A 22,113-nucleotide genomic window follows, 5' to 3' on the forward strand; every position below is an offset into this window, starting at 1 on the left:
GTCCTCACTTTGGCCTGACCTGCTGTGCTTTTCCAGCAACTGTCTAATCTTGACTTTAATCTCCAGCATCTGCAGTACCCACTTTCGCCAGGTGGTGGTTTAACCCAAAGGTCACTAGGCCTCAGGCAAAATTGAGAAAGAGAGTCCTTCCCAGTGACAGTGCAGGAATTGAACTCAGAGTGTTGGCATCATGCAGCTCCACATACCCTGCCAGCCAACAGGCTGCTTATCATCAGGATCAGAATGGAAATGTGAAATTAAAAGGGGCCAGGGCTAGCTCCTTAGGAGGGCACCTTGAGAGGAGCCATTACCAGTGATCTCCTTGCTCTGATTGGATAGCAATCAATGGAATGAGATGAGAGCAGCCCAATCCCAGCTGGACTGTGGTGGAAAGACATTGGGAGTGAACCCTGACATAGGCCGCAGATGATCAAGAAGGAGGAGGTGGGATAGCTCTCATTCGTTACCATCACACAGGATGTTATTTATTACTTAAGATCAATTTTGGCATTGTGGCAGGAGTGGCCCCTTTTATTCTTATGATCATGTGGTTGTGTTTGGCAAGGCCAGCATTCACGGCCTATTTCTAATTGCATTTGAACTAAGTGGTTCGCACTGCTGCCTCACAGCACCAGGTTTGATTCCAGCCTTGGGTGACTGTGTGGAGTTTGCACATTCTCACTGTATCTGCATGAGTTTCCTCTGGGTGATCCAGTTTCCTCCTGCAGTCCAAAGATTTGCAGGCTATTTGGATTGGCCATGCTAAATTGCCTGTAGCTTTCAGGAAAGCCATGGTGTGGAGGTGCTGGTGTCAGACTGGGATGGACAAAATTAGAAGTCACGTGGCAGTAGGTTATTGTCCTCCAGGTTTATTTAAATTCACAAGTTTTCAGAGAGCTGCTGCTCCCTTCCTCGGGTGACATGTGACTTCTGACTTTGTTCAGGGAAGTTTAGGCTAGGTGGATTAGCCATGGTAAATGCAGGATGGTGGGTTGGTTCTGGGTGGGATGCTCTTCAGAGGGTTGGTGTGGACTTGATGGGCCAAATGGCCTGATTCCTCATTGTGGGTATTCTATGATTCTGCGTTGTGAGACCATTTCAGAGAGCAGATAAGAGTCAATCACATTGCCATGCATCTGGAGTCACACATAGACCAGCCAGGTAAGGGTGGTAGATTTGCTTCCCGAAGGATCATTAGTGAATCATGACAATTGATGGTGGTTTCATTGAGACTATCCTTCTACTCAGAAATTCCAGATTTTATTCATTGAAATTAAATTCCATCAGCAGCCAGCCATTATCTCTAGCTCAGTAACATCACCATCAACATCAGAATTTAAGTATGAAGCTCTGGGAACGCTAGCTAAGCATTTGTGATACATCTGAAAATTGAAGCTCTTTGGGCAGGAAATTTGCATCACGGATAGGCTAACAATTGGTCATCAAGTAATACAGAATGGTACAGACCCTTTAGTCCAACCAGTCCACGCCGAACAAAATTGAAAACTAAACTGGTCCCAATTGCTTCCTTCTGGCCCATATACTTCCAAATCTTTCCTATTCATGTACATAACAAAGTGTCTTTTAAATGTTGTAACTATGCTCACATCCACCACGTCCTCAGGAAATTAATTCCAGATGTGAACCACCCTCTGTGCAAAAAATCTGTCCCTCATGTCTTTTTAAAATCTATCTCCTCTCACTTTTAAGTATGACCCTAGTCTTGAAATCCCCCATCCTAGGGAAAAGACACTTACCATTAACCTTCCAAATCAACAACATCCTGATAAACCTCTTCTGAATCCTCTCTAGCTTCATAATATACTTCCTATAAAAGGCAATCGGAACTGGACTCAGTACCCCAGAAGAGGCCTTACCAATCTCCTATACAACCTCAACATGACTTCCCAACTCCTATACTCAATGGATTGATCAATGAAAGCAAACATGCTAAATGCCTTTTTTTGTATTTTTAAGGAGCAATATTAGTGGAAGATTTGGAAGAGAAAGTGACATTATCTGAGGAGAAAGACTCTTAAGAGAATTAGCTTACACCGGTGCCAGGAAGGAAATTTGAAATATATCTTTCCACAGTAAAGAGGGTTTCCTTTAGTATATTAAGAAGATCCTTGTAGCATTTTGGCCCAATCTTAATCTAACTAAAACAGACTGCTTTTACAAGGAAGGTCACGTGATCTCTACACCTCAGGTACTTTTGTTGTCTATTCTCTGAATTCTGCTCATTGTGGCTATGATTCAAATAATACACAATAAGCATTTGCAGATAACCCTTTGCATTATAGAAAGGCCAGAGGTGGTGAATTAGTATCATTTGTGCAACAGCTTGTGAGTTCCAGGCTATGTTTCACTCCCCCAAATACCATATGCCACGTGGCCTGTGTCACATCCTGTACATGCTCCATTGCACTGCTTGTTAGTGACTGTGTACATTACTCAGAAATGACAATACATTCCCTATATGACAGAATGTATGTACAATACCTTCAAAGATCACTATTCAGGACTAATGCAATGAGCAATCGTGAAGAACATTTTGGGATTCATTCAGTTTATCATCCTTTGCTTTAGGAAGAACACAGCATGTTTCATTTTGATTCAGGCATGTTTTATTACCTTTAAATGGCGTTGTTTAGTTACATTCTGCTATCAATCATGTTTCTAAGTGTCACTATTGCCAACGGTAACACAAAAACTATTAAATCCAAATAAGATGCTCAGAATAAAACATTTCATGTCTATTCAGCATTCACCATTGGCAAAAATAAATGGGTAAGCAATAATATATATCAGTTTTACATTATAGAGTAAGCCCCTCATTACATAACCGTCTGGTAACTCACAAACCAATGTAATTTGCAGGCTGTGCATACCCCTTTCCCATCTGTCACAATGGTGTCTTTCTTTGCCATCTCTTAGCTTAACCTCTTTTTCTGCAATGTCTCCTCTTTCCCTCTGAAGTTTTTAATAATTTTTTGCTGCTGTTTCTGTTCTTCAATCTGTGTTTTTCCTTTATCTTATGAGTATTGCTTTCTCTATCCTCTCCAAGTATCCAAACCTTCTCAGGACTTCCTTCTCACCGATCCTTATCGATAATTCCCTCTCAACCTTTCTTTTTCTTTCTTTTGTTTTGTAGAAAACTTCCATATTTGCATGTCCATCTAATTAATGGTAGATACCATGACCATGACATAGCAGGTATTTTAGTATCAAAGGATTTAAAAGAGTGGATCTGTAACATGATTGCTTTATGAGCATTTCTGCTTTAAGAGTTGGGTGTGTTAATGAGTCAAAGACCAGGACGAAACCCCATGACCAACTGTCATATGCAGTCCAGCAGAGTTATGCATGCAGGAGATTGCAAATATAGTTATCTGTAACTGCAAGTGGTCATTTGAGCTGTTCAATAAACCTGCATGAGATTTTTAAGTAAACTGAAAGTTTGCCAATTACTCTGTTTTGCTTACCAGTAGCAGAAGAAATTCAACAGGTTCTACATCCAATTTTGTGCTCCAAACTTTAATTGCTAGTTGGCCTTACAATGATTATGTTAGAACCTACCAGATAACATGCTAATGCATGTGAATTGACTTACAGTAGCCAGACAGCCAATCTACCTATCATTGTTTCTCCAATGATGTGTCCGATTCTCATGTATCATAAGAAAATCAGTTTCTCGATTTCCCCTGTTTACTGACATTTTACAAAACACAGCTCCTGTGTCATCAGAATGTTTGACTCACTAGGTTATGATGTATTCCCTCACACATGGGATTCAGCAGAGCTCCCAGGTGCCAGCTGTCCTTTTCTTGCACATTTGGTATGGTATCTCATCATGTAAGTGGAAAAGAAGACAGTGACCTTTATATGTTCACAGCCTTGCCTTGCAGAATTGGCACCCCAAAGCTGTCCTTTGCAACATGTCCAACTCTTCAAGTCTGCCAAAAATTTATTTCACCAATAAAACTGAGCTATTTTACCTCAATCTTGCCTTAACTGTTCCATTTATATTGGTCGTACTTTACGTGATATCTAGGAATATTTTCATGATATTGTTAGTGCTACATGGATGCAAATCATTGTTGTTTCTTCTTTTGACATCATTTACATTTTGCAATGGCAGTGAAGCCAAATGTAAGAGATGGCTTTGTATTTCAGATGCCATATGCTAGGTAGGTACTTTCAGTTAGTGGTATGTTTCCAACTTCAAATCCCAAGGGGAAAACACAACAACAATGTGCTTGAAGACAATAGCACTTTGATACCACTTTGTTGCCAATTGTGTAACCAATATGTATTTGGCTTAAGAGGCCTACTTGTTAAGAGTTTGTTTGTCTATTTATGACAATTCTTTGGATATTATAATTAATTTTCCATTTAAAAATGCCAAATGTAGAAAACATACACCTCTCTTTGTTCTAGGACATTTCACATCCAATGAATTATTTCTGATTTCTGCTGGCAGGTAAATAGCCCATTAACAAAATCCTAGAAACTAAAGAAAAATCACAGGATGTGCATGTCACAGCAACAGTTATTGCTCATCCCTAGTTGCCCTTGAAAAGACAACGTTGAGCTGCCTTCTAGAATTGCTGCAGTCCATGCAATGTAGGTAGATCCACAATGCTATTAAGTAGGGAATTCTAGGATTTTGACTCAGTGATGCTGAGAATCATGGTTTATTTCCAAGTCAGGATGGTGAGTGGCTTGGAGGGAAAATTACAAGTGCTGCTTTTTCCATATACTCCTTGTCCTTCGAGATGGAAATTATTCTGGGTTTGGCAAGTGCTGTCCAAGGAGCCTTGGTTAATTTCTGGAGTGTATCTTTTGGAAAAGTATGCACTGCTGCTAACTGAATGTCATTGGTCCAGGGAATAGATGTTTGTGGATGTGGTGCTAAACAAGTGTCCGAGGTGGTGTCAAGCTAATTGAGTGTTGTTGGAGCTGCACTCATCCAGGCAACTGGGCTGTATTCCATCACTCTCCTGACTTGTGCCTTGTCGATGGTGTACAAGCTTTACAGAGTTGGAAGGTGAGTTACTTGCTGTAGAATTCCTACCTCTGACCTGCTGTCATGGCAACTGTGTTTATATGTAATGAGGTGGCTTGACAAAATTGTCTGTTTTACTGGCAAGGAATGTTAACTGTGCACTAGGTGATAATAGAAAATCACAGCAAAATATCTGCAATGGGAAACTAAGAAAGAAAGCAACAATGGACTATCATTGTGGCTGGAATGTACAGAAACATAGGAACTTCCAAAATAGGAGCAGGAGTACCATCCTCCACCTTTCAATTGTACAATGGCTGGTCCTCTATTTCAATGCCATCTTTTAGCTTTCCTTCCATATTCCTTGATTATTTTAAATTCTAGAAATGTACCTACCCCTTGAATATATTCACTGACTTGGCCTCCACAGTTTCCTGTGGTAGAGATTTCCGCAGGTTAAATATCCTCTGAGGAAAGAAATGTTTCCCCATCATAGTCCTAAATGGTCTACCTCATATCCTGAGACTGTGCCTCTGCATCTGGACTGTCTATCTTGTTGGCATTTTAGATATTTCAAACAGATTCTTTCTCATCCTTTTAAACTTTAGTGAATATCAGTCCAGTCAAACTCATTTCCCTGCATAAGACAGTTCTGCTATCCCCGATATCAACCTTGTGAAACTCTGCTGCAATCCCTTTATGGTAAGTATATCCTTTCTTAAGTAGGGAGACCAAACTGTGCATGATACCCTGGTTGGCATACAATACTCCAGCTGTGGTCACACTTCAGTAAAACATCCCTACTTCTGGATTCAAATCTTGCAATATTTGCATTCCTCGTTGCTTGCTACACCTGCCTGCCAACTTTCATTGACTGGTATACAAGGACACACAGATCCTTTTGTACATTCACGCTTCCTAATATATCAGCATTGAAATTATACTTTTTATTTCAGTTTATCACACCAAAAAGACCCTTCAGTTCAGCCACATTGCACTGCATCTGTCATAACTTGATGAAATCGTCTTGAAGGCTGCTTGCCCCCCTCCTCACAATTTGCAATCCCACCCAGTTTTATGTCATCCGCAAACTTAGAAATGTTGTATTTGGTTCCATTATCCAGATCATTTATATATCATGAATAGTTGAGGCCCAAGAACTTGCGTTCCCCTACTAGTCGCTGCCTGCCACCTTTGCCACTAGCTTTTTGCTGTCTGTCAACCAATTCTCAATCCATGCTAATACATTACTCCCATCTCGTCTGCTTTAACTTCGCTCACTAACATCTTCTGAAGGACCTTATCAAAAGCTATCTGAAATCCAAATACATCATAGTCACTGGTTCTCCCTAATCTATTCTATTAGTTACATCCTCAAAAAACTCCAGTAGATTTGTTAAACGTGATTTGCCTTTCATAAATACATGTAGCTTTGTCCAATACTGTTAATGCTTTTCACATGTCCTGTTATCATGTCTTTCAAAATAGACTCCGACATTTTCTCCGCTATTGATATTTGGTTCATAGTTTATATGGGCTCATGCTCGTACCTGATTGACAAAGTGTGTCACATGGTTACAAAGACACTGGTGTCTTAACTAAGCTAAAGTCCTCATTGTCCAAGTGGACCATAGGGCTGTTCTCTCATTAGAGAGACAACTGATGGTGGTTTAACCTGAAGGTCACCACTCCACAAGTGAGGGAAAAAGTTGAGAAGGAGAGTCCTTCATGGTAACCTCAGCTGATACAGGAATTGAACCAATGCTTTTGGTTTTACTATGCATTCCAAATCAGCCAACTGATCTAATCAAACCCCGAAGAATCTTATGACTGTGTTATTCTGATATTGTAGATTTTTAAGAAAAAAAGTTTAAAACATTTCTGATTAAAATCTGTACACTAAAACTTAAGTCAAAAAGTTATATTGGATGAGTTTGAAGTTATTGAAACTGTATTTCACTGCTTCAAATGCATAGGAAGACATTTAGAATTCATCAAATCTTGGGGAACACAATGTGTCCATTGAAGATGCAACAGCTCTCCCTGCCTTAAGAGACATCAAATTAGTAGCAATTCAAGTTGAATTGCTAAAGTATTTGAAAAGCTGATTGTCTCAGCTAAGAAGACAATGAATGAAACTGGCTTTGGAACCTGGGTTAATTAGCTATCAAAGTTGAAAAGGTGACTCAACAGCCTGCGACAGACTTCTGCAAATTGTATGAAAATGTATATAAAAAAAAATGCACATCTTTCATCTGTGCAGTACTCCATGAGGAAGGGCTGTGAGGAGATATCCTCACAGTGGTCAGGGTGCTGTGGGAACTGGTGATGATGGAAGTGTTTGTCCAGGGAGAGCAAGGTTTACAGAAACTGAATGTTGCTATGTTAAATGAAAGTCAGGCAGTTTGAAGTCACAAAATCACAGAACTAATGAAGAAGAAGGAATCTTGAATTCTTCCCAAAAGCTGCTGTTCTCTCAGTCTGCCTGTATAAGAAGACTTTGCAGCTACTGGATCTGTGTTTCTGCAAAACGTAATGTGCTGCAATGGTACATAATAGAGCTTTCTTGGAACTGACTCCTTAGAAGTATTCTTTGTCCTATCTGGATTTGTTTTAACCTTGGCATCTATAATTCATTTAGTTAATCACTTTACCTCTTTACTCGTAATGAACCATTAATAATAGGTAGAAGTATAATCCACCATAGTCCCAGAGGATGTGAACATAGAAGGTATTGTTAGTAAGTTTGCGGGTGACACCAAAATTGAAGGTGCAGTGGACAGCGAAGAAGGTTACTTCAGAGTACAATGGAATCTTGATCAAATGGGCAAATGAGCTGAAGAGTGGCAGATGGAGTTTAATTTAGATAACTTGAGGCGCTGAATTTTGGAAAGGTAAATCAGAGCAGGACTTATGCACTTAATGGTAAGGTCTTGGGGAGTGTTGCTGAACAAAAAGACCTTGAAGTGCAGGTTCATAGTTCCTTGGAAGTGAAGTCTTTGATAGATAGGATAGTGAAGAAGGCATTTGGTATGCTTTCCTTTATTGGATAGAGCACTGAGGATAGGAGTTGGGAAGTCATGTTGCAGCTGTACAGGACATTCGTTAGGCCACTTTTGAAATATTGTGTGCAATTCTGGTCTCCCTCCAATCGGAAGGATGTTGTGAAACATGAAAGGGTTCAGAAAAGGTTTACAAGGATGTTACCAGGGTTGGAAGATTTGCTCTATATTGGAGAGGTTGAATATGCTGGGGTTGGTTTCCTATATTGGAGAGGCTGAGAGGTGATCTTATAGAGGTTTATAAAATCATTAGGGGCAGAGATAGGATAAATAGACAAAGCCCTTTCCCTGGAGTGAGGGAGTCCAGAACTAGAGGACATCGGTTTAGGCTGAGAGGGGAATAATTTAACAGAGACCTAAGGGGCACCGTTTTCAAGCAGAGGCTGGTACGTGTATGGAATGAGTTGCCAGAGGAGGTGGTGGAGGCTGGAATATTTAAAAGGTATCTGGATGGGTATATGAATAGGAACGGTTTAGAAGATATGGGCCAGGAGCTGGCAAATGGGACTAGATTGGGTTGGGATATCTGGTCAGCATAGATGAGTTGGACCGAAGGGTCAGTTTCATGCTGTACATCTCTATGACTCTATATCTCTCACTAGAGAGGCAATTGATGGCAAGTTTAACCAAAAGGTCACCACACTTCAAGCAAAGGGGAACATTGAGAAGGTGGGACCATCATAGTAACCACAGTTGGTGTAGATATTAAGCCTGTCCTGTTGGTATTACTGTGCATTGCAAATCAGCTGTCTAGCTAACTGAGCTAACCAAATCCCACTCCAGCTTTCACTCTCACTCCTTTTCAGCAATAGCTTGGAATAAACTGACCATTAATCTGTTTGAACAAAAAAAATCTTGACACTGGTTTACTTCAAATGATATCATACAAATTATAATAAAGGAGCTAAAATAATTAATCCATAGTTTGTTGAGCATCTTAGGTTCAAACTTAGTGATTATGACAATTGATAGGAAACTGTGCACAATATTGATTGTTCATACATTTGTGAAGAATCTGGAATGACTAATCTTGTTGATCTTTGAAAGCAAAGATGAGAATTTTCATCATTTGCAGTGTTTGATGGGATATAACGATGAGAATTTTCATCATTTGCAGTGTTTGGTGGGATATAAAGGTGACTACTGAAGCTAATCTATACCCAGAAGGTTAGTTTGCAAACAGGACAGGATATTGCCAATGACTAAGTTTTGAATGAGTTACTGGCTCAGTATTTCCTCCTCTTGCATTATCTTCTTGCCTGTAATATGTACTTGCAGATAAAAGAGGTTTTACAAGGTACAGAGATTGTAGGCAAGCCACTCGCAAGACTCCAAACTACTCATAACTCCTAAATGAAGCCATCAATTTCCTTGTATCACCTTCTTTAAACACTGTGAGAGTGATCCCAAAGCTCACATTTTCAGTAGGTAAGGGAGGGTCAGGCATTGTGTCGACATCACCTGTCTAACTCAGTCAGCTGTGATACTCTCAGTATGGTGTAAATGATTGGCATGCATTCTAGCGCAGGTGAGCACCTCCATGCCTGGTATTTTCTCTTGCCATCCTATCATCCAAAGTTTCGGAAGACAGTGCACATGAAAGTAGTTCAGCTTCTGACTCTCGTATTCAGTCTGCATCTCACAAGCACAGCGCGGAGTGGACAGCACAGTTATTCTATTGGCATTCAGTTGGTAGGCAGATTTACTCCTCTTCTTTCCCAGACTGCTGTCAAATTCTGTTAATGATTGTACTTACTTTACCAGTTCTTGCAAGTATCTTGTCAGCACGGACAGCTTGAGAGAGTGTATTGCTGAGATAAGTGAACTTATGCACTACTGGCAGATTCTGGCCTTGGTCTCATCATGGAATGACTAATGAGCTATTGTGAATTACATGATACCTTCAAGGTAAAATCAGAGATATGAAATGTCCTTTATTTATTTGTAATCAGTGAGACCATTCGGGAGCATTCAGTGATAATATCAATCACTCCTATTTCAATGCAGTTATCAGACACCAACAAGTTGTCTGCACATTGCCCAGCTAATGTGCTCATCCCCAAGTTTCACTGACCATTGTGATATTCAATGTTTCCTCACTGGTCCCCTATCTTTCGTGAATGACTTTGTGCTAAATAGAAAAAAAGATACTGATCAATTGTATTGTGACTAGTTAAAATTGATTTCATGCTTTCTAGAGAGCTTTGATTTGCATACTGTTATCTCTATCAGGACCCTTACTCTTGGAGCACATCATAGATTCAGACTGCATGGCAATTATGATGAGACCCCTATGACACATAACAGGAGTAGTGAAAAAAATGCACGAAACAGTCTATTTGGACTTCTTTTTTTCCATATTCTGGCTATGGTTGATTACCTTACTAGTTGACTATCTTGCGTTGAATAGAATAGTATCAACATCAATTCAATTTTCCAAAAATCCTCAGCATAACTGAGAATGCTGATATGTGAATATAGAATTCAAATATCAAGTTTTAGTGTTTTTCAACCTTTTCTCCAAGCTGGCAAAATTAAATAATAGTATTTCCTAGCCTCATTGGCGTTGATACAAGTGAAACGGGTGACCCATGTATTCTAAAATAGATCCAAAATAGATCCATACTTTTAGCTATAATTTATAGGGTGAAATTTTACCAAGAAATCTTTTTTTAAAATTATGGAGCTATGAATGAGTGGAGTCTGACAGCCTCTCTAGTTTAGATGTATTGCATTTTACAAAATATTTATTGTTGATTAAGGGATTTTTGATTTATAAAATCGATTTGTTTTGACAGTTGAACATTTTTACAGCTAAAATCATGGAATGAACGCCCCCCATGGAAGTCTGTCCAAGCAACAATAGTTTGGGATCACTGGGAGATTTAAGCTTTGTTTATTAGGATGCTAATATGGAAGGGAAAACATTTTGGTGAAACCAGGCTTCTGATGTACTATTACAAAGCCGTCTCATTTCAGGATTTTGTTTTGAGGAATTGGGAGCAGAGAGGAAAGTGACATTTTCCAGTTTTGCTTTGACACTTGGGAATTCTGTAAGGTTTCAATTTTAGTCAGGGCAAATATGGTTAGTCAGGATTTTTTTAACAGTAAATAAAACCAGAGATTATGGCTGGTATTCAAATTTCAAGAAGGCACATCTTGTCCTTGACATTTGCTTTATTAAATATCTTGTGAGGGCTTGTATCACATATATCTTGTGAGGGCTTGTATCACATATATCTTGTGAGGGCTTGTATCACATATATCTTCCTTCCTGAAATCAAATAAGAAAGTAGAAATTGAAAGGTACCTCTTTCAAATTTGTTAAAAGGGAGTCTTCACCCAAAATGCAAAAGAAAATCTATACTTATACAGTGGTTTTCATGCACCACTGGATATCTCAAAGCACTTTACAATCAATGGAGTACTTTTGAATTGTAGTCACTGTGAACAATTCATTTCAGTAGTACTAATCGGCTAAATGCCTTTCAGGTGCTTCTCTTAAGCACCATTCGTGATATGAGGCAGAGCTCAGAAGTTACTCGGTGGCTTTTCACAATGAAAATGTGCAGTTATTGATTTATGTCAATGAAGCAAATGCTACCAACAATGTGGAACATTTCAGATCATCGTGACCATTGGCTGATTATATGATCTCTCAGCCAAGAATTACCATTCAGCATTAGGAAATAGGTGCTTAGTACCATTTTAGTTTTGTTTAGCATTTGATGCTTCTCACTCTCTTGTTCTTACTTTTTCTCACTTGCTTTGTTTTCTTTTCATTGCCTCATGCTGCATATCTTTACCAATGGCCCAGCATAACCAGCCACTGGGGGGCTCCTGGGAGCCACTGTGCTTCACACCAACTAGTTGCAAATATGGGAAAAGAAAGAGATTGCAGTTACAGAAATTAGCTTTCTAAAAATGCACACTTCTCCATTGGCAGTAGAAGAGAAGATGCTTTTTTTAGACTTGTATTCTGGTGTTGAAGATGCAGGACTCTGGTGTTATAGTCCACCAGTGGTTTGTTGGAAGGGGGCACTGTTGCAGCTATGATGCAACATGTCTTCACCATTAAATGAACTCTGGGCTTGTGACTGGATATGTTTGGGTCTTAGACACAGGTGGGGTTCCATTCCTACACACATGTACGAGTGCAGTAGACCCCAGTGGAATTCTGAGGACCAGGAATTTAGATGTCCATGAAGTTAAAACCATACACTAAATCTGCACAAATAAAATGTTGTAAGCTTTGCTACTAAGGGCTGAAGACAGGAATACAATGCTGCAATTGACAGTTTCAGCCTCCTTGTAAATTAGAGAATTCCAGCAAATATTTTCTGGCATATAAATAAAAGTGCCTATCTGCTGAAAATCGAAGAATCTGTTTACAGGTAGACCATTGAAGTTTGGAAACTACATCACAATGGCAACCATTTTACTGTAATAGGTTTGGTCCCTTTCATTTACATGTTTACTTTTCCATTTCCAGCATTGGTATGTTTCCTTTCAAATTCCTGCTTGATGTTCTGCATAATAATACTGGAGCATTGTGTGTCACTGGACTTTACTGATCTGTTAAGATTTGCATCAGGCTAGAATGGTTTAGAATTGATTTCCTGAATGACTGAAATCAGCTTCAATGGTCATTGCTCAATCCTGCTTTAGTGGATTCACTCATTCCTCTCCAGACCCATTGGCTCTCAACCACACACCCACCAGAACCGCTCTATGTTCAAAATATGAACAGAATACCTGTTGGATTTTCTTTATGAAAAGGACTGTAGCAGCTGACTGGTACACAGAGTTGGAATATCCAGCATTTTGCTGTAACCATAAACACTGTTCTGAAGAAGAGTCATATCAGACTCCAAATATTGATGTTATTTCCTTCTTCACAGTTGCTGTCAGACCCACTGAGTTTGTCTGGCACTTTCTGTTTCTATTTCAATGTTCCAGCGGTGTTTCACTTTTATCTTAGTAACCTGCATGTGGGTTTAGATCTCTAACACTTCTTCTTCAAATATGCAATAAGTAAAATGCCTGTCACTGCAGCCAAAGTAATCCCTACATCCAATTTGTCCTTACAGAGCCATGAAGGGCCACACAGCAGCCTATGGCATTGTAAATCTTCTTTAATAAGTAAAGTCACCATAGTCCTGGAGGACCATAGCGCTGCTCTCTCAGTAATGAGAAACAACCAATGGTGGACCAACCTAAGGGTCACCATGCCTCAGGTGAGGGGAGAGTTTGAGAAGGAGGGGCCTTCATAGTAACGTGAGCCAGTATGAAGTCCTTGTACAAGCAACATAGTAAACCAGTAAAATTACAACATAGTGTACTTCTGTCACTTATTTCTGTTTGTTGTCAATATCTCAAGGTGAACTTCAGGAAACTCTGCGGTTGCATTTCCTTTCTATATTGTATTCATGGCACTGCTTTCTAGTCTAACCAACAGTCTACAGTAGGCAAAGTAAATATGACACCAAAGTGTCACCTCCCTGTACAAGTGTAACATATTGTGGCCACCTGACAGAATAGTGTAATGCAATTGCCCTTTAACAAAATCAGGCAAGTTTTATGCCTTTTTCTAACTCATGATCAACAGACACCAACAGACACGATCACAAGTTCTCCAGTGTACACAAAATGCAAATAAAAAACAAGAAGATAAAGAAAATGCAATTAATGCAAAGATAATGCACTAGTGATTACTTGGCTCTATTTACTCACAGCTAGATGTGTCACCATTGGTGGAGAGAGAAAGTCAAATCATTCCAAGATCGAAATTAATTGGACAGACTTGAAATCAGTTGAAAACCTGAAAACATCGATTTCAGGCGATTGGCAAGAGAACAATAGTGATATATTGAAATATTTTCTCAAAGTGTGGGTACAGGCCATTCTGCTATATCAGTGCAAATTGCTATAATGTGATTGATGAATTGTGGATATTGTTTGGATATCACAAACTTTCTGCTGAAGGGGAAAACGGGGATTTTCTACAGTGCGAGGTCGCAGAGGAACACAACTGTTGCGGTATAGCAGAACAACATGTAATTACAATCTGAAATACACTGCCTGGAAGTGGGGTGGTCGAGGCAGATGCAATCATAGCTTTTAAAATGGAATCAGACAGGCATCTGAATGAATACATTTAAAGGGCAGGCGAATGGGACTGAATAAATTACTCTTACAGGGAGCCAGCTTGTCTGAACCTCCTTTGATGCTCATGTAGGTGACCATTTTATGATTTATGAGTCTATGATTTCATTCAGGTACAGGGATCTAACAAGCCCATATGTGGCTAATCCAAACTTCTTCCAGTTCAGGGAATCATTGAATGCCTACAGTGTGTAAGCAGGCCATTTGGCTCATTGAGTCCACACTGACCTTCTGAAGTGCATCCCAACAAGATCCAATCCCTATAACCCTGCATATTCCCTGGCTAATCCAACTAGCCTGCACATCCCCTGGACACTGTGGGCAATTTAGCTTGGCCACTTCACCTAACTTGCACACCTTTGGACTGTGGGAGGAAACCAGAGCACCTGGAGGAAACTCACACAGACACAGATAATTGCCCACTGGTGGCATTGAACTTGTGTCCCTGGCTCTGTGAGGCCTCAGTGTTAACCATTGAGCCACTGGGCCATCCCAAGATTAATGTTCTTCCTCTCCTCATCATATCTTTTTCAATTAATGCAGTGCAATTTGTTTAGGTACACATCAATAATTTATTTAATTTGATCCCTGGAGGAAGTGTGATTTTCTTTCAGAGTGCTAGTTTACCACCGCATTTCAACCAATATCAGCTTGGGTTCTGGCTGTGCTAAAGTTTTCCCTACCAGAAGTGGTGTCACAGTACGTGGATGGGCATCAGTGCATTTTTACCCTGACCTGGTATGATACCACAAATTAAGAGAAGTTAGTTGGAAATGTGGATAATTTAAAAAAGAGATTCATTTTTTTTATTTCAGGAGAGCTGAGCCTGCCTATATGCAGTATGAAGGTTAGAAATAAAACAGCTGTTTGAGGAACAGAGCAGTGTCTGTGAGCAGGCAGACACACACACTCCATTATGTGAATTTCCAACTTTACCCTGTACAGGAAAGGTACTAGTCTGAGAAGAGTATCTACAAGTAACAATAGACTAAATAACAGTGTTAATAACAAATAGGCCGTGGCAATGTTGTGGTTAAATTATTGAGTCAGCAATCAAGATTTCTGAACAAATGATCCAGAGTTCAAATCCCACTGTTGCTAATTGAGAACTTTAGATTAGTTCAAATAAAATTGGAAGATAAAATGCATATGTTAGTAAGTGTGTTGAAATGTTCTAAAAACCCTACTAATTGGCTAATACTCCTTCTGGGAGAAACCCACCATTCTTAGCTGGTGACTCCTTCTCTATGATGCAGCCTAACCAAAAGAAGATTAGAACAAACGCTGGTCTTCACCATAGAATACAGTCTTATCTAATAGCCATTTTCTTGAGCCATCTGCAGTTGATGTCTGAATGAAAATTAGATTAGAAATTTCCTTACCGGCAGTGCCTACAGACCAACAATGAATTAAAAAATGCGACAGCATTATATTTAAAGGAGCATCAGATTGCCTGTTAACAGTCTGTTCTTTTTAAGAAATTTTATAATAGAGAACACAATGTAACAGAAACAAACGAGGAAATGTATCAAAGGAAAGTGAATTCAATGAAAATAAAATTAAAATCCCTCTCTAAATCTCTGCTGCTTTCCTGTTATTCAGCTGAAAGATTCAAGGCTATATGTATCAAAAACTTTAAAGGCTGTGCTTAAGGCTTTGAAACATTTCTGACCACAATGGTACCTGCATATTATCAGAGCTTCTCAGAGGCTGCTTATTCTAATATAATCCTGAATCATTTCTGATTTATGTCAATCCAATATAATTCCTTTTGTTTTAAGATATAACATCGTCTGCTCAATGTAATGCATTAGAGCAACATCAATAGCTTGCAGCCACTGAATGTTAATAAGGAAAAACCAATCTGAAACCTTTTCATACCTGGTGAATCTAAGAATGGCTTTCTGATTAGTTTCATTAATACATTAACATATTAGCAACTTAATTGTGGAACTAATTCCTTCATCCTTTTTGGAACCACTTAGCAACATTTCAAAACTAGTCCTTCTGAACCTTTTCATATCTTTTTACCTTCACCTGGATACTTTTCCTGCTGTAAGTTTATGTCTTTATTTTGCTTCTTGTCCTGATTTTCTCCCCTGAATTCCATGACTCTTGCTTTGATAAGCCTTGTTTTGAGTTTGTCCAAGTGCTCAGTGATACCTTACCCAATATCTTTGAGATTTGCAGTCCAAATATTATGAAATATATTATCCATACACAGATTGAGACCCTTGTCCAAGCACTATGTGTTTCTTGTCCAAATATTCTGAGATGTCTTACCAAGTGCTTTGCATTACCTTGTCCACATGTTCTGAGATATCGCATCCAAGACCTGTGCAATACCTTTCCCTGGTGCTCTGAAATGCCTTATTTATGGATTAGGGTATCCATTTTCTACATGTAAAGCTCAGAAATTGAGTTTGAACAGGTAATGCCACCAATGAGAGTCAACACTACTGATCCTAATTTCACTCAACCTTCCTACTTGAGAAAAGATTATTGGAAAATGAGTAAAAATTGGAATGTTGACGTATCTTCCCCATCCAAAGCCCATTTTAACCCCACTATTATATTCTTCAGCTGATGCTGTCTCTGAAATTGCACAGTGGCACAAATTAAAAATCAAATGCACAGATCATCGCTCTCTATTGTTGCAACAGACGGTGTCTTCACTGTCCTCACAGTAAAACCTCAGTCATTTGCAGTACCATCAATCTCATACCGTTCACAGAACAGGCTAGAGGAATGAAATGACACAAGATGGAGGATTGTATCAATTTCTTTTTAGGAAAAGAAGGCAAAATAATCTTTGTCAGAGCTAGGATTTTGTCAACTTTGATGAAGGCTGGCAAATCACACAAACAGCAATAATACATATAACCTGTTCTGGTGTAGGTTGGGGACTAAATGTTGACCAGGACATTGAAAGTTCTTCCTTTTGATAGACTAATGGCACTGATTGGGGAGGGGAAGATGAAGTATCTTTTGCATCTACCTGAGTAAACAGATAGGATCTTAGCTTAAGACATCAGAATCTCCTAATAATATTGGATTTCCTTTGTACTGCACTGAGTGTCAGCCTTGTTTATGTGTTCTGTACAGTCTAGCATGTCATCACCATATGATATCTCTTATTCCCGAGAATGCCTTTAGGTTAGCATCAGGGTCCCATTATGAGTGGTTGAATGAGTGATGGAAATGCTCAGCAGGTCAGTACAGCATCCATGGAGAAAACAGAACTCAAATCTGCCTTTCTGGATGACTTGACATTAGCAGGAGACAAATTAAGAAAATGACAGATATACATGGAGCCCAGAGAGGACTGTGTTGTCATGATTATCTTTAACTAATTTGCAGGATGGTTGTGGCCACCAGAGAGAGGGATTCACCAATGTAACTAGCCCGTGTTCAGTGCTGCAATGATAGGCAATATGAGGAGGGTATCATATAGCAGCTTTAAGAATAGAGTAACACTCTCTTAATAGTTAACATGCAGTTCAACAGTAACTTTGCACAATCAGACAGTTCTGTAAACATGGCAGTAGTTTCTGTCTGAAACAAATGATCCTACAGAAATTCCAGCAAGTGAGATATGGCCCTAATTCAGGTATTTCAAAGTTGGTTACATGTCGTAATTTGAAAATTTCGAGCTTTGGTCATGTTATAGTTGACCATGAAACTGTCACCATGATCTAATTGAATTGCGGAACTGGTTCAAGATGCCCTTTTGATTATGTTACAGTGACAATGTGGGGAAATTCCACTGAAGTTGCTAACCAAAAGCAGATCTATTCAAATCATCTGGTCTGTATCAGCTCTCTAAAAGAACCATATGTAATGTCATTTCTCTGCACATTCCCCAGACATTTCTAAAAGTTTTCTTTGAGTATATCCATTCATGTCCTTTTTAAGATAAGCAGCATACAGTTGGATTAATCAACAGAAAACTGAAAGATTGCTGCAGATGAAAGGGAAAATGTACTAACTACATCAAACATAGAACAATACAGCACAGGAACAGGCCCTTTGGTTCATAATGTTGTGCTGAACATGGCGCCTAAGTGAGCTTAAACCCTTCTGCCTGCCCATGGTCCGTAGCCCTCCATTCCTTGCTTATTCATGTGCTTATCTAAAATTCCCTTTAACACCTCTATCGTTTCTGTTTCCTCCAGTACCCCTGGCAATATATTCCAGTCACTAACCACTCTCTGTGTACACTTCGAACATAAACCACAAGCACTGAAATACCTAATAGAATTAACCAGCTCTTAATGTAGACTGCAGTCTGTTATTCTTTTATTATATCAGTCAGAAGGTAGTGCTTGTATAAAACAATGAATGCAAAGATATGCTTAAAAAATAAATCGTGCACTCCTGTCATCCACACAACAAGTGGCAGGGCTAGAGAAACAGTGGAATTCAGTTTCTGAATGTCAATGATATTTGAAGGCAACAGGAATTAAAGCTAATGCTGGCATCCCTGGTAGGTTAAGTTGAGTGTGTCAAGCACTTGAACGAGGTACATAAGGACCAATTGTGCCCATCCACACCATTAAGATGGTTACGGTTTAAGGGCTACTGCATTTGGGATAGATGGCACAGCCACAGGCAATTCACCCCAACCTGTCCACATCAGTGTTCGTGCTACATTCAAGCCTTCTCTCAACTTCTCTCATTTAAATCTACAATTACAACTGTGTCTATCCCTTTCCCTCTGATTTCCTCAGCTAGTTTCCTATTAAATGCATCTATATGATTTATTTCAACCATCCCTTGTCATAGTGAATTACACATTACACTGGATTTTTAAGTGACTATCTTATACTGATAGTTTGTCGTTATTCTCTTCCTCACAAGCTGAAACATTTTCATAATCTGTGCTGACTTGTAACATACACTTGAGCTCAATTTTCTGAAATGTGGGTGGGGGAGGCAATTCATCTTGGATTCCTACTGCTGTGCCGAAGCTGCCAATAGAAAGGATACATACACGGACAGAATAGTCATTGTTATTATGTGATAACGAATGATTGAACATATTTATTATCAAACTCAAACGTAACTCTTTGGGCAACACACTGCAATTCTGCCGCTTGTGATGAAACCAGAGCCAGTATTGATCTATATATTTTGAAGAAGATAGTAAAGAATGACAATTTTGAATGTCAAACAAAACACAAATACGATACAATGCATGCATGAATGAGATGGGAACAGAGGGACATGGTAACTGAGTGGGAGTAGGTAAATAGAATGGGATGAGGTCTCTGTGAAGATTAAAAACTGGTGTGAGCCAGTTGAATACTGATTTCACTCCAGATTCTCAATAATGTTGGCTGTCTGTCTTATTCATGCCAATTGCAGAATTCCTTGTGAAATTATACAGAAAACCTGAAACGTAAGGATCTCTATTAAATTACTCAGGATTGACTTCCTTCACTGGCCTACATCATTTCTGGTTATGATTCTGGTGCAATATGAGATTACAATCATGCCTACATACATGGTGCGATCCTACATCACTAGAGATTAGATGTGGTGGGGGTGGAGGGAGATTGAAGAGTCAAAGAAGATGATCAAATGATTGGTTTTCTTAATGTTTTGCCATTTTTCTTAGTTTATAATCTTCTGAGACTTCAGTTTAAAATAGCACTTCTGCTATTCTCTGTGGTGATTTTCTGTATCACCACTGTCACTGATAATGGGTTTCCCAATGACAATCCCCTCTTCTGGTCTGCTGGAGGAAGAAGAGGAGTATTGATGACGGGATGCCAACCTGAATAGGCTACAATAGTGTTTGGCTATGTCCACAAGCACTGCTGAATGAATCTACTTCATTCATGCAGAGTATCTATCAATGTGAATATTCAATTTCCTGAAATTGGTGGTCAGGGCGTACTCAGTGATAGAGATACATGAAGGTTGATAAACCATAAGGTTATTCTTCAGAAACACCTCAATATTCTCGGTGAAGCAAATTGAAGTAGAGTATGCCAGTCTGAAGCCAGAATAATTTCAGCAGTGACTCAAGGATCAGCAAATCCTATTGGTCTACATAAATCAACACACCTCAGACTGTGATTGTACATGAAGAGTGTTCACTTGGGTTAGATGCCAGAAGGCTAGTTATTTCTGTTGAACTGTCTTCAGGTTTTATAAGAATGTTTCCATTGGTCTAGTATAAGGCAATGGTACAGAATTGTAGGACTCTAACCCCATTGATACCCAGCCTCCCATACCCAGGGACCTTGTCCTAAATCCTAAGGACTGGATTATCTGACAGGGAGGAAACTTGGCCCCTGTATATTTGGTCACCTTGGTCATCTCACTTCTGAAAACAATAATCATTGGATTTGAGTGCTTCAGCTGAGTGTAAATGATTACTGAATCGCTGAAGAATGTGGCCTCCCTCTTATTCCACCTCACATTTTCCTTGTTACTCATTTTCTGTTTTGTATTTTCTCTCCTCTCCAACCATCAGTTGTGGCTGCTTCTCTCATGCTGAGAGTTCAGCTGTCTAATCAGATGTATGATAAGGAGAGGCAACATAGTGGAGTTAGTATTTCAGTGCTGGATGAATTAGAAGATGAAGGAATTGGCAGAAAGTTTTCTAGTTCTTTGTGAATGTACAGAGGGGAACATGAGATGAGGAAGAGTAGAGATTACAATTGGCTACAGAGGCATATCTACTTGTCAGTTATAGTAAATGGAGTGACATAAATTTGCAGAAGCTTCCATCTGGATGATCTGAGTGTCCCTGTAGCACACAACAGGAAATCAATTGTTCTCCATAATGATGATATGGCTGACCTTTACTCTCTGATATCCCTGCCATCACCCTCAATGTTGGCCTTTCCGAGAGATACAAGACATCCCCTTCCCAGTACGCCAAAAAGCTAAGGTATCGCTTTTTAAGAAAAAAAAAGCTGATTAGGCATAAGATTGATACTAATGTATTAAAAGTGGAAATAGTACAATAAAGTGAAAGGAGTGGGAATTCTTCAAGTACAATGAAGGTAATCCAAGATGGAGGGCAGGAAAAATTTCTGGCTGTAACAGCTGCTCCTTTTTTTGAGGTATTTTAGGTGCTGAAGGTGGTTTCTTCGAATTCCAGGAGCAGCAATTACTGTTTTATATGCTGTTGCATTGTTTTAGCACTTTGAAAAAAAAAGTCAAAACAACAGCAGTTTTAAAAGAACAAACAAAGGAAGCACATGGTGAGGTCATTGCAGGACAGAGAGAGAGAGAACCTGCACAGTTACTGCCTTTGCTGTTTGATGGAATGAGCTGCCAGAGGAAGTGATGGAGGCTGGTACAACTGCAACATTTAAGAGGCATTTGGATGGGTATATGAATAGGAAGGGTTTGGAGGGATATGGGCCGGGTGCTGGCAGGTGGGAGTAGATTGGGTTGGGATATCTGGTCGCATGGACGGGTTGGACTGAAGGGTCTGTTTCCATGCTGTACATCTCTATGACTCTATGACTCAATGAGGATATTGGAGTGATGTTAATTAATTAATCATCAAATAAACTGCAACAGAGATGGCAGATTGGATGATGCATTGTAGTTTCAGCATGTGAGGATTGCTGGGCACCAAGGAGATCCATAGTGAAGACATCTCTAGCAAGTGTTTGTAGCTTGAGCAACTTCAGTTTTGAGTTCAGGATCTGGAATCTGAGCTGCAGAAATATTGCTGCATGAGGTAGGAACAAAGTTACCTGCATACTTTGCTCCAGAAGGCAGTCACACTCCTTAGATTAAATCATTTAAACTTGGCCTGTGATCAAACTCAGATGGGTGTGACTATAGCTGAGGAGGATAATGGAAACCCATCAGGCAGCTAAGGCCCTACAATTGTCCCACAGTAAAGAG

This window comes from Chiloscyllium punctatum, chromosome 41 (assembly GCF_047496795.1).
Source record: "Chiloscyllium punctatum isolate Juve2018m chromosome 41, sChiPun1.3, whole genome shotgun sequence".
NCBI classification, from domain to species: domain Eukaryota; kingdom Metazoa; phylum Chordata; class Chondrichthyes; order Orectolobiformes; family Hemiscylliidae; genus Chiloscyllium; species Chiloscyllium punctatum.